The following is a 13,012-nucleotide window of genomic DNA, read 5'->3' as shown; positions in this document are numbered from 1 at the left end:
CTCCAAGGAATATCATAGCCTACTTTTTTATGCGTGACTCCTGACGATCAACACCTATAAGGCGAGCGAAACTGCGGACGCCTACTAGTTTAATATAATTCCTTAGAAACATTTTTGATTTATTAATTGAATGATAAATAATAAACCCAACTTTATAATAACGACAGGCTTATAATAATGGTTGACAAAAAACACGAAACGTAATCCCACGAGAAATTAATTATCCCAAACAGTCAAAAACAACAAATCACAAATTACTATATCAAATATCTGTTGCTGTTGTGTAATTAATTTTATGTTGTATACAAAAAAATAATTATATTAATTAATTATTGCATCGATTAAAATCTCGTATAAAACAGCAAGCAATGAGATTATTTTCTGTTTTCGTAATTTTGCGTCTCATTAAACTTTAATAATTAATTACATTTTTTATTACATTAACAGCCTGTAAATTTCCCACTGCTGGGCTAAGACCTCCTCTTCCTTTGAGGAGAAGGTTAGGATATTCCACCACGCGGCTCCAATGCGGGTTGGTGGATATAAATGTGGCAAAATTATGTTGAAATTATACACATGCAAGGTTTCCTCACGATGTTTTCCTTCGCCGAGCACGAGATGAATTATAAACACGAATTAAGCACATGAAAATGAAAAGTCAGTGGTACTTGCCTGGGTTTGAATCCGCAATCATCGGTTAAGATGCACGCGTTCTAACCACTGGGCCATCTCGGCTCTCAACTTTAATAATACATTTATATAATTTAATAGTGATGTTAAACTATTAAAAAACTGTTTCATGATCCTACTTATAAAAAAAAATTACATCTTTCATCAACCGCGACTTCTTGAGTTATCAAGTGTGAGACATGACATATATGTACCCTGTGTCTTTCCTGGGAGTTCGAACTTGCTTCACGTCATTTTTTTTCGAATTCGGTTCAGTGGCCTTGAATGAGCAACAGACAGACAGATAGAAAAGAGTTGCTTTCGTATTTATAATATCAATATAGATAGATACAAAAAAGTTTCGTCTAGGAGAACTAACTGAAACGAATAATTAAAAATAATTTCAGAAAACTTTCGGACGATGTTTGTTTTGGAATTTTTAAAGGGGACGCTTAAAAAAACACAGACGCGCCCACGCGAAATAATTTTCGAGATTGTTTTCAGATATTTCCAACCCCGTCAAGGGATGAACTGTCTTGAACTTGGGTGCAGTGACATCAGAGCGTTCACCTCGGTCTGATATTAAGGGCTGTCTCGTCTACATCAAGATAACAACGCTCAAGTATTCGGTGTCTACATAATGAGATTATTATGGATTTTTTAATCTTTAACCTGACATTTAGGGTTACTAGATAACCTAGTGTCTTTACACTAGGAGTTAAAGTTAGTTAAATCTAGTCAATTAAATAATTCCCATACAGATAATAAAAATATATATTGAAGGTTTTTTTTTTTTTGCAATAATAAAACATGTTGAAATAGTATTTAAAAGTGTCTCATTGGTCTAGTGGCTAGATGACAAGGCTACAGATCCCAAGGTCTTAGGTTCAAGCCCTGGGTAAGATTACTAAAAATTGGATTTGAAGGACGTTTGTGATAATTCCTACAAGTGTCACATTTTTATGTATCTTCTTCAGAAGATATAAGTATGTTAAAGAATCAATAGACACCATCAAAGTTTAATTATGTTTTGTCTCGTTTCCACTCGCGGTTTTTCCCACGTGTGGGGCGGAGGATGCAGGTGTTAGGTAAAACGAACTTGCTATGTACTTATACACTAACATAATATAGCAACCCTTTCTCCGAAACGGGCTGAATCTTAAATCTATGATTTATGTATAATGTTCTTCTTTTTTTTTTAGTTAGTTAATATTGTTGTTGTTGTTACGGTTTGTAAGGTGAGCGAGGTATAGTTTCTAATACCCATGGTTGATGATTTAAGGAATTGTTTACTTGTTGGTTGGGTTTTGGGCAAGCGCGTCTGATTACGGAACTATCCACTCATTACATATTTTACCGCCAAGCAACAATACCTAGTAATGTTTGTGTTCCAGTGTGAAGGGTGAGTAAGCCAGTGTAACTACAGGCACATAGCTCCCGAGGTTGATGGCGCATTGGTGATTTAAGTTCATTTTTCTCACATCACTAATGTCTATGGACAGTGGGACCACTTACCAGTCTGCTGTAAGTAATGAGCCCGCGACCCGACGTTCGCGAGACAAGTTCAATGAATACATCGTCAAGTCAAAGTTAATTATATTTTCAATGTTAAAATAGCGTTTCAAAAGAACACAATAGTTAAAAATGCATCGCGTCACGAAACGAGAAGCGAATCCATTAACTACGGTTCTATTGTTAATTTGTGACGGACGATATTTAAGTTCAAGTTTAAAATTCCATTATATTAAAGTTTCCGCCCGCGGATTGGCCTGCACATGGGGAGGGGGGGCTTAAGTACGATATGCCTTTATCTGTATCTCTGACAATGTGTTTGTAAAATTTCACGATGATCGGATTAATTATAACATATGAAAGCGAAGCAAATAAATAAATTAATTAATACTGCTTTTATTCAAGCCGAATTCAAAAGTTAAAAAAAACTAATAGTCTACGGACAATTCCGCGATCAGTTATAGTCTACCGATACGTTCAGTTGAAAATATAAACTTTGTCTTTGACTTAGTATTAGCACCACTGAATTTTCATGTGCTTAATTTGTGTTTCTAATTCATGTTGTGCTCGGCGGTGATGGAAAACGTCGTTAGGAACCTGCACGTGTCTAATTTCAACGAAATTCTGCCACATATGTACTCAACCCGCATTGGATCAGCGTGGTGGAATATGCTCCAAACCTCCTCAAAGGGAGAGGAGGCTAATTTTCGGAAAAATATAATAAAATTTGGAAATTTACAGGCTGTTAATGTTTTCCCAATTCCGGCCAGTAATTGTGTATATCTTGAACATTAATGACTTGCAAGAGTTCGATTTGATTTGGACCATAATTCTCCGAATCTACAACCTTAACTTTAAATAAAATGTTCGTGCGTGAGTTCGTAACTAACCGGCTTGACCGATTTTGATGACGTTTTTATACTTATGTCACTTGGATGTTACTCAGCTATGTTTGGGCCCGGTAGGTAGAACTATTACCAAAATCTAGTTTTTCATTTTTAATTTATATATTGATTTTTATATTGATAGCGTAAGTCGATTTTTGTCCCAGCGATTATGGGACGATAGCTGCACATAAAAGATCGGTCATGGTCTCATTTTGAAGAGCTCCAGCCGTAGATGTGCAGAGAATTAGAGAGGATTCTTGATCGCAATTTACTAAATTGTTACGATTTAACAAAGAATTAATTTTTATAGTTACTGCCGGGTAGTAGGGTACAAATGTAAAGCGTGCGAACAGTCGTCGTCAGTGTACAATGAAATTAAATCAAAATAAACCATGAATGGTTTCGAAATTTGTAAAAATCTGTTGTAATTTGTATAAAAGCGAAGTTTCGCATTCTACCCACTAGTATTAGGATTGATATGATATTAACTTAACCAGCGGCCCCGTCAACGTCATTTCAAGTAATGAAATAGATTTTCAGTTCCCAATACAATCATGTTACCGACTTTAATTATTTAGATTTAAATACATTGCGGAAATATACGATACTTTAATAAATCACAAACTATATCCTTGAAATATTTTATTGTTTCAATTGATTCTTTCCGTTTAGATTTAAATATTTATTTTGATTAATAATACGGTTTTTATTTTGACTAGAAATTAAGCTTATAATTAAAGTCGAGCAACCAGCCATTCGTTTGATTTCACACGAACGAGAAAGAACTGTTAAATAATACATATTATAGTTTTTTTTTTTATTAAAATCCTAAAGCCAATTGGACATATGGTCTGCAGCTATTGGGCAGTGCAAGCGAATCCAACATAAATATTCTTCAGCGCCAACAGAACAAGATTCTAAGAGCAATTGCAAGGGTACCATGGTACATCACCAACAGTCAAGTTCACGAGCACCTTGAAATGAAAACAATTAAAGAGGAAATTCGAAGTTTGGCAACTAAATACAAAGAGAGATTAATCCGCCACCCCAACGACCTCGCTCGCCAACTCACCATGGACCACCATGTGAAACGACTAAAACGTCATCATATCTTAGGGCTAGAAGACCGGCAGTAGCTCTGAGCAACAGATGTAGTGCCTCCAATGGGAAGCCGCTTCGCATAACAGCATCACTAAACATCATCATCAACCTCATAGCTCTAGGGCTGATTGCAAATACAAGCGGTAAAAAATAAAATTAAAATCCTAACATCTGAAAATTAAGTGTTATAGTGTAAAGTGTTGTGAAGTTTGAGTGATTTAAATAATAAGGGCGTAACACGTAAGGACGGGAGCTGTTTATATGATGTGATTCGTATTCGTATTATAAACACACCTAATATAGAGTCTGCAACTATTTTAAGCACACGCTGGTAACGTCAGGAATTCAGACGAGACGAAATACTTTGAGCGAACTTTGTGTGTCTTTGTCATTTCAAAGTATTTATTTCGACGAACGGTATGTCTGTATGTTATCTTGTTTTAAAGTGTTCGTTTGCATGTTAAAATATTACTTTTATATTGTGCCCTAAGTAATTTTGCACCTTTTTATGCAATAGGTAGGTGGAGGAGCACATGGTCCACCTGATGGTAAACATCATCCATAGAAATTGGCGCTGTAAAAAATATCAACCATTCCTTACATCACACGAATGCGCCCACCATGGTGTTAAGATATTACTTCCCTTATGCCTGTAGGTACACTGGCACACCCATCCTTTAAACCGTAACACAACAGTACTAAGTATTGCTGTAAGGCGGTATATCTGGTAACTACCCAGACTGACTTGCCCAAACCCTCTCCACCAAGTAATAGCAGCGGTGAAGGATATCGTGGGTGAACCTAATGTTGTAGAAACTCCTAACCCCAAGATATCCTTGTCCAGCAACGGGACATATACGGGACGGATGTTAATCAGTCTTTTATACTGAACAGAAATAAAAAATACATAGGTATACCAAGCGAAGTCGCTGAAGTTTATAATGTTGCAACTTCCCATCGTTATATTTATTGCTAAAACGTCTCTGAATGTTTCAAATAATGAAGGCAAGCGCCGACACGTACCGGGGTTCGTTCCGCTGTTGACTTGACATCTTTTTTTCTTAAGTTTAATGGACTTTCAAACTATTTATAGACAGTAATTATTGCTTTCTTAGTGATTTCATTTACATCCTAAATTATATTTATTTAAATTAAAATAAGTGAAAAATTCCAAATATATAGATTAATAAATAATACATATAAAAGTCGTGTGCGAAGTCGGATGAAGCCGCTAGTTTTTAATATTTCTCAATCTGTTTTGTTTGCAAAAAATGTTCTCAGGAAATCGTATCGTGTTGCTGTAACCGATACGTGAAGTTAGTGATAACAAATACGAATAAAAACACTAGTTAGTATATGTAAACAATTCGTTCTCTGCGACTCTACTCGCCTCAGATTTATGTCATACACTCGACATGATCGAAGAGTTCAGAAGCAGGAAGTCGGATATAAACTGTATCAATTCACCAGACTCTTAATGAATTATGTGAACTCAGGCCCGCAGGATTTACAGCCTCATAGTTGTCCACTCAACAGAGGCGTAGGCTCGTTGAGTGCGAACATAATATAGCAGAACTATTAGTAAATCGCATAGAATATATTATAAATTTAAGCTTTGTTTATCTCAGAATAAGAAGGAGAGTACTTCTTGTATTCAAATTTGGTTTAGTTAGTTAGTTTCAAAATCACGATCAGGATTTTTTCCGAAACTTTGATCCACAAATAGTAACAGTTCTGCAAGTAATATAACTAAGTGCACTAGCTGCTCGTCCCGACTTCGCTTGGATACATATATTATAAACTCTGTCCTACATGATTTTTGCGAACTTTGAACCATTGAAACAGCGCACTCAACGAATTTCTTCCCTGTTTTGCAACATATTTCATATATAATCCGCTACTGCCGTAGCGTGATATTATAGCCTATAGCCTTTCTCTATTAATGGACTATCAAACAATGAAATAATTTTTCAAATCGGACCAATAGTTCCTGAGATTGGCGCTTTCAAACTCTTCAGATTCATAATATTAGCATACATATATTTATTTAAGGATAAACTTTTCCACAATAATCACCGGCTCGTGTTAGTGACTCAGCGATTATTACTAACGGTTAAATGATTCACATCTCGACTGTGGCAATAACAATATTATGAGTGCAATTACACTTTATGTATAGTACAGATTGTGGGCACCATTGAAGCCGATACCGCTCAGTGGAAAACTCAACCCCTCACATATCAATCGTAGAACGAATTCAAACCCTATCAAATTAAATTATACCAGACTTTTAATGAAAACATCGTAAGGACGTATTGAAATAAAATCAAAATATCCTTTATTCAAGTAGGCTCATAAAAGCTTTGACACGACGATTCAAAAGTGCTTGTAAAAGCCTACTCGAATAAAGTATATTTTGATTTTGTTTGAATCGTCATGTTAGTGGTCGGGAAGTGAATTATGCCGAGAAGAACCGACAAGAAACTCAGTAGTTACTCATTTACATCATTCGAATTACAGAGTATGTCAATAAAGTACGATTTAATTTATACAAATTCTACTAAACTACATTGGTACCAATAACTATTAAACCTTTATTCTCCAAAACTAACGGTAGGTCCAAAAGTCATATATACATATACAATATTATATAGACTTTATATATTACATTACCTTAACAGCCTGTAAATTTCCCACTGTTGGGCTAACTCTCTCTTTTGAGGAGAAGGTCCACCACGCTGCTCCTATGCGAGTTGGTCAAATACACATGTAGCAGAATTTGGTTGAAATTAGAGACATCTTTTCTTAAGATGTTTTCCTTAAACGCCGACCACGAGATGAATTAACACAAATTAAGCACATGAAGATTCAGTGGTGATTGCCTGGTCTTGAACGGGTTCAATCATCGGTTAATATGCACGCGTTCTAACCACTGGGCCATCTCGGCTCATAAACTTCACTACTATCACTTTATATATGTTAGAGATATATTAATAGCAACGTCCATGTGTTAGAGACAACTCACACATGCAACACGCACTCGTTAGTAATTTTACGACGCGCTTATATTTAGAATCGGGATAGTGTTATATTTTGGTTATTTCTAACCTGCTTCAATCGGGGTTATGTTGAGGGTCAGGGTTGCGTATTGAAGACTTCCTGTTCCGATCAGCTACTGGCTATACGATCTACTAACCAGGAAATATTATACAGAGTCACGGTCGGATCACACTTCATTACGATTCTGTATTCACTCGTGAAACATTGACTAACTCACGGTGTTACGCCATTTTGATACGTGTATCCTATAAATTGTATTGTCATTAAAGTCAATGTCGCATATCAGTGATATGATAAGTTCGTTCTGAGATATTTCGAGTTTCTTCTTAAGGAATACCAGTACAAAACACAATCGTGAATCGTCACTAACTAAACTTACAAGATAGAAGTTTTTGTATATGGCCTATATTGGTCCACACTGGCAACCCAAGTGTTGTCGCTTTCTTAGCTCAAGTCTGAGCGTAGTGATTCAGCCTGATAATAGTGCCAGTGTCTTTGGCGATTGCCACGGGACATCTGTACTAATATTATAAATGCGAGAGTAACTGTCTGTTGCTCTAAGACGGACCAATCACTTGAGATGAAGTTTGGTATGAAAACCGAGGAACAGCATAGAATAATATAATCCGTGGTCGAGTAGTGTGTGCACCGGGTTCTCTTCCCGGCCGAGTCGATGTAGAAAAAGTTCATTAATTTTCCATGTTGTCTTGGGTCCGGGTATTTGTAGTACCGTCGTGTCTTCTGATTTTCCTTAACACAAGTGCTTTAGCTGCTTACATTGGGATCAGAGTAATGTATGTGATGTTGTCCAGTACTTATTTATTATTTATATTTATAACGGACGACAAATACTTGACGATAATATGTATCAAAATTGCGTACCACTGTAAATCCGTCTTTAACATTTCTTACAGAATGTATAGAACTTGCCTTTTAGAATTGTTATAGAACCCCAGCCAGTTTTTTTGGCGTATTGATAAAGACAAAGTACGAAATACTTTCTACGTTCCAAACCTCTCGTGACCTAAGAGCTGGTGCTCACCATGATCTTAGATGCATCCTTAGCATTCATTGAAGTACCAGCGCCAGTTGTAGACAGTACAAAGAGCTGACGACGTGGTCTTACGGGTGTTACAGTTTTCGTAGTACTAAAACTATTACTTTTAAAATAGGTATATTTCGAGAATATTCTAACATAATTCAGTTTATTGGATACACGCTTCAATTAATATTAAATTCAAACAGTCACTTCTCTCGTATCGTTAACGTTGAAAGATAAATTATTGTTGGTTTTCCGGCTTGGAGAGATGAAATTCTTACTTTTCCCTAGTATAGTATGTATGTATGTATGTTTAGTACATATACACTATCCTCTTGAAAGACTGTTTATTGATAAAAACCTTATAAAAATAAAAAAAATCTAAGCGTAATACAAAAAGTAGTTTTAATAGTCTGTATTTAAATTATACGTGGCAATAATTCGGTCAGTTTTTTTTTTCGTTTTAAAATGTCTTTAAGTAACATCCTTATTAAAATCTGTTAAGTCAAACAATTAAAATTTTTAAATTAAACACATCAACCTGTGTGTATGTTCGGTAAATATTTAGACGTGCTACAACGTAAACATGTGTGAGACATCACAACGACTCACAAAAAAAATAACAGTTAAGTGCGAGTCGGACACGAGTAACGAGGATTCCGTACATTATTAATGGGCATTTTTAAAATTTTAATTCTCAAAAGACATGATGCTTTTATTCGATAAACGTTATCTATAGCAAGTGTAGTATTATTAATAGTAATCGTAATCAGGTGAACGATTGTAATAAAGGACATACGGACAGAAAAGTGACTAATGTCTTGTCATAACAATAGTAATAGTATATGATTATTATATACTAGTCGTTGCCCACGGCTTTGATCGCGTTTTAGAGGTAAGTCAACAGGTGTTAGGTATAACAAAACCCTTTGTCTGTTCTTGGGGTTCAAACTTTCTCCATAACAAATTTCATCAAAATCGTTTCAGTGGTTTGGCCGTCAAAGCGTAACAGACAGACTCGAGTTGCTTTCGTATTTATAATATTAGTACAAATATTTGTAATAGTTTTTTATTTGGGTCGGGGTTCTATTCAGTCGACCTTTCTATTATCTGTCTTTGACAATGTATTTGTTTTAAAGTTTTGACATATTGAATGTTATAATTTAAAAAATAACTGAACAATAGTTTACCATACAATTATCTTCTTTATCTTATTAAAAACTAGACAAGAATATCATTAATTTAAAAATAAAAATTGTTACTAAACTATTTAAACTAAACGCATTATTTCCAGGTTACAAGCGGAACCCTAAAACGTCACGGGAAGTATACAGGAAGAATATGTTTACATGAAAAAGTTACCGAGGTATCGACGATGTCAAGTACTGTACTGTTTTCTGTTAAATACAAAAGAAACGCCGATTTGGACCAGTTTGAAAGCACGTGAAACTTGACAACAATCCTGGCTTCACGTCCTGTTTTGTTAAATATGAGAATAGGATACTCCATTCTATAAAAGTTATAGATGTTAAAAAACGACGATGACGACCTCCGTGGTCGAGTAGTGTGTACACCGGTTTTCATGGGTACGCCACGCCTAGGTCCCGGGTTCGATTTCCGGCCGAGTCGATGTAGAAAAAGTTTCTTAATTTTTCTATGATGTCTCGGGTCTGAGTGTTTGTGGTACCATCGTTACTTCTGTTTTCCATAACACAAATGCTTTAGCTACTTACTTTGGGATCAGAGTAATGATGTTGTCCAATGTTTATTTATTTATTTATTTAAACGGCGATTTACTGCTGAGGCTCATGGTGGTTCATTGGCGATGTCACGGGTGGTCAATCACAACGCAAGGTTCAACATTGCTGTCTGCCAATCAATTTTCAATTAAAAATATATAAATGAAAAATGCAAATATAATGTGTTAAACGAAGTACGTTTTAACAAGTTAAAGTCGATGTGGCAACACCGCACGATTCAGATCTAGAAAGGAATTGTGGCAACGCAATTTACGTAATTAATCACTTTCGCGTTTCCCCGTCTTGTTACGCCGTCTAATTTTAATATTATTATAAAGTAATTCAACTTACTATATTTACGGTATTTATTGTATAAATTATTTATTTATTTGAAGACAACAACCAGTAGTGCGAAAATACACAATAAACCAAAAGTCATCATAAGTAATTCGGTAATTGCTTTATTTATTACAGGTGCTCTGCAGATCGCTATGTATACGGTCGCCAAAATTGTTCGCGTCTTTTATTAAGACTCGATCTATATTGTATTTATTTATTTTCTCTGTGTGGTGTACAATAAAAGTATAAAGTAAGTAAGTATAAGTCAAAATTGTAAAAAAGATAATTTTAAAAAGTTAATTGATATAATAAAATTAATAAAAATAAAAATCAATAGGAAACATAGTTTAAATACAGTTTATTGTCAATATATTAAAAATAAGTTAATTAAAATTAACGATTGTATACATTGATTTTTTTTAAAAATATGTCATAATGGTATTTGATGGGAAGTAACCACCACAATGCTGTAAGAAATATTAACCATTCCTTACATCGTAAATGCGCCACAAACGTTGGGATCGAATATATCCCTTGTGCATGTGGTTACACTGGCTCACTCACCCTTTAAACTCATACACAACAATTACTGTTTGGCGGTAGAATATGTATTTTATAGTAGGTTATGAGGTTATAATTTTTTTCGTTGTATTAAAACTATTACTATATGGGTATGGGTATGTTATGCGGAGCAATGAGGGCCGTGTTGCAAGGAAGGTCTTGAGCACGGAGAAAGGGGCCGACCAAAGAAACGATGGATAGATTGTGTGAAAGACGAAATGGCTGGAAATAATGTTACTTGTGCGATGACGTCGGACAGAGAAGTATGGAAGAAGATACGCTGCGCCCCTAATAAACATGTGATAAGGGCAGGAGGGTGGATAAAACTATTACATATAAATTGTATTCCGTAACCATTCTCTATTTAGTTTATTAACAATACGAACATAAAATTCACGCTTGTCGCGTTAATAGTCTAAATTTAAAGATGGTGACACTGCAAAGAGATATCACTTATATATAATAAACAATGCTCCTTCCCGCCGTCTGTACGCTGAGATCTTTTAAACAGTGCAACGGATTTTAATGCGTTTTTGATCAAAAAGCAGAGTGATACCAAGAGGAAAGTATATATATTTAATTCATGCATATTATAGTAGAGAATATAAGAATTTCAATTTCCCTAGGCAAAAAAACATGAATTCTTCTATCTAAAAGTAAACCCTTACACTACCCGCGTCGAGCGCGACGGGTACAAATAGATATACATTGAGGTTATCCACTTCAAATTAAAATTCAAGGCAACGACTTTGAAATTAAATACCTTTTTTACAATTAAAAACTGGAAATAAACTTGTGTATATCAAACCGTTCCAATTTAGTAGTACCGATTGATAAGGCTCTTATCAAGCATGTACATAAAGGAAGGCAAATTAAGTATAATGTAATTCTTTTGGCAAAGTTGTATGGAAAATATTAGATTGAGTGGTTTGAACGTGGGGATTTTAAATCAAAGTCTTACAGTAGATATATTAATTTTAGGTAGGTAGGTAGGATTGACTATCTGCTATATGTTTATAGACTCTGTAGATATTAACAACTTCATCTTTGCTGTATATACTCTACGATGTTACGGATAAAAAAGCCTGTCTTTCCCTGGAGTTCAAGCATGCTTTATACTAAATTTTATCAAATTCGGTTCTGTAGTTTGGCCGTGAAAGAGCAACAGACAGACAGAGTTACTTTCGCATTTATAATACTAGTATATCTCTATTCAAACCATAAGAGGAGAAAAGCCAAATAAACAACATTTGACAACAAATTGACGCGATATCATTGGTCGAGAGCTTGATTAATCTATGATATTCACTATGGATTAGCGAATCGCGTTTTGAACGTCAAAGAAACTGTTTTTCGGAATTTTGGAAGTAAAACTAAAGTGGAAATACGTTGTTAAGTGTAATACTGTTGTATTATAAATAAAGATATATTAATCATAAGCTCTTAGTAGTGCATAATATAGCTGAGTTATTATCAAATCGCATGAAATTCGTAAATCTAAGGTTTGTTTAACTTTTTTCCTGCTTCCATCGGAATAGGCCTTGATTAATAACGATAAGTGCGCTGTCTCAATTATCGTTGAAACACATCGCTTTTTCACCCGAACGAAGCGGGGTTAATGTATTTGGAACAAAAGTTAGAATGTACGGAGCATTTTTTTCCAAAAATTCACGCTAGAAAACGTCACTTCCAAACGAATAAACCACAAAACGGTTTTTCGAATTCTCTGTTTACTATCGCGTACGTTTAAATATTTTTAACGAAACGCCTGAATTAGCTTTGAAATAACTTTCCAATTTAATTAAATAAATTTAGTATGTTCGTTTAAATGTTTACAAATTGTTTTATAGCAGTTTTTAAGGTTCAAGGCATCGGTCGGGCCGATTAAAAAGTTATGGGGTTTTCTATCGAAAAATTCTCAGTATATTCCGGTCGTGTCGGATTTGATGGGAGGGAATAGAGAGGCGAAAGCAAACTCATTATTGTTGTTACTAATCTTTAATAATATTATAATTTCGAAAGTAACTCGTCTAAAATGTATGTTGTCTCTTCACGCTTACACCCCTACACCGATTTAGATGAAATTTGGTATGGATATAGTTGAA

The 13,012-nt window shown here is 34.9% G+C and overlaps 1 protein-coding gene across 5 annotated transcripts in view; it reads right to left on the bottom strand.

Annotated features, from left to right (window-relative positions):
• Positions 1–13,012, bottom strand: part of LOC125075097 (fasciclin-3) — a 131,660-nt gene that overhangs the window by 79,906 nt on the left and 38,742 nt on the right. The gene's annotated exons all lie outside the window — the stretch shown is intronic.

The sequence above is a fragment of the Vanessa atalanta genome, chromosome 29 (genome assembly GCF_905147765.1).
Source record: "Vanessa atalanta chromosome 29, ilVanAtal1.2, whole genome shotgun sequence".
Lineage (NCBI taxonomy): Eukaryota > Metazoa > Arthropoda > Insecta > Lepidoptera > Nymphalidae > Vanessa > Vanessa atalanta.
The sequence above is the reverse complement of the archived record's forward strand: the minus strand, read 5'-3'. Positions and strand labels throughout refer to the sequence as shown.